Source organism: Propithecus coquereli, unplaced genomic scaffold (assembly GCF_000956105.1).
Source record: "Propithecus coquereli isolate 6110/MARCELLA unplaced genomic scaffold, Pcoq_1.0 Scaffold585, whole genome shotgun sequence".
Classification (NCBI taxonomy): Eukaryota; Metazoa; Chordata; class Mammalia; order Primates; family Indriidae; genus Propithecus; species Propithecus coquereli.
In genome coordinates, this window is record NW_012151785.1 from 55,571 (window position 1) to 57,552 (window position 1,982).

A 1,982-nucleotide genomic window follows, 5' to 3' on the forward strand; every position below is an offset into this window, starting at 1 on the left:
AAAGAAAGGCCAGCCTAGGGAGCCTAGCTTTGTTCACTGGGTACTGGATGAAGATTATGCTCAGAATCCCATCTTGCTAGAAGGGCTAATTCATCCACCATGGGCTTTGATGGTGACTTCTTCCAGCCGGATTATGGGTTTACTAGAATGCAGTCCGGAATTCTGACATCCAAGATGAAGGTGCGTGTTGTCCACACTCCCAGGAGCTCCCTGTACTTAGACTAGGTTTAGAAATTGCCTGCTTAACTTCCTTTTTGGAGACATGAGAGACACAGACACAGCTGTCCTTGGCACACCATAACCCCCAGGGCAGCTTATAGTCAAGCTATTTCCAACAATAAAAATTTCAATCACCCAACACTCTTGGAAAGTCTAAGATCCTTTCTGATAAGACTATGCCTTAAATATGACTAATTCTCAAGCATGAAAGGAAAACATGGATTTAAATCAGACACACTAAAAATGAAATCACTTTCTTCTAAAATCTATTATCCTGGATAGAACTGGAGCACATTCTACTAAGTGTAGTATCACGAGAACAGAAAAACAAGCACCACATGTACTCACCATCAAATTGGTATTAACTGGTCAACACTTAAGTGTACATAGAGTAATAACATTCATCAGGTGTTGGGCAGGTGGAAGTGGGGAGGAAGGGATGGGTATGTACACACCTAATGGGTGCGCACTGTCAGGGGACGGACACGCTTGAACCTCTGACTCGTGTGGGGCAAAGGCAATATCTGTAACTAAACATTTGTACCTCCCGTAATATGCTGAAATAAAAAGAAAAATCAAATTGCACGCTGCAGATGGAGACTTAGTGGTGACAGGCACACCCTTCCCTCTACTACAATTGCCTTCGGGTGGGAGGAACTTCTTCAATGAACTTGCAAACACAGTAACTGACTCCATTTTAGTCCATTTTTATTATTAACGCACTCATTATCCTTTTAAACTTTTCTAATTATGAGTTCTTTTATTTTTGCTGCATAAAATGTCAACCAGAATTTAGCGTAACCCAGAAGACCGCCAGACCTTCACATAAAGTCATATTAGGGAAGACATCTCTCTTGCACAGGAGTAAAGAATTTGATACTGGGACCACCTACCTTTCTGCAACCTATTGGTTCTAGGGCTTGGCAACATCAATTATAGGGGGAAAATGCCCAAATTTATATGTTTTTCATTTTGTTTATGGTTCAAGGAAGGATTAAAGACACCTTTCTCAATAATATTTGACACAGCTAAAAGATGATAAAGTGAAAGTGCCCAGGTTAACCACCCGGAGTTCCACAAAGCCGTTTATATCCCTAACACCAACAGATCCAAAGAGAGAACTCAGCAAGTGCCTGCCGATTGATTCACATAGACAGAAACAATTAAGGAATTACCATTAACTTTTATAAAGATATTATGTTATGACTTCATGCAATTTTCAAATCTTGCCTCCAATAAATACAGTAGCAAATAAAGGGGTTTCTATTTGTTCTTAAGTATCAGAACGTTCAAGCATAAGAGTATACCATGAACAGCAATGATTAAATATGATTCATAACTTTTTTATTCTTAGCTTAAAGACTTTGTATTATTTGATTTATGTATACTATGCTTTATATAAATGTTGTTTGAATTGAATTTACATAAGACAAATCAGTAGAAATAAAGCAAGATAATTTTATCACAGTATAGAGAACTAATCTGAATTTTCAAATATGAAAGGCATTGAAATGCAAGATTAGGCAGTACCCACCTAGGCAAATATTAGAATATGCAAGATGACCTTAGGTAAAGAATTTATGGAGAAGATTTCCTCCATGGTGGGAAAATGAACTAGATCACCAAGGAAATCGACTTACTCTCCAAAGACCTATGATCCTATTTCTGCAATTTGACCCTGGACAGAGCATCCCTCAGAGCTTGGTGAACCTGCTTGTTCCGCAGAGTGTAGATGACCGGGTTCAGCAGCGGGGTCACCACTG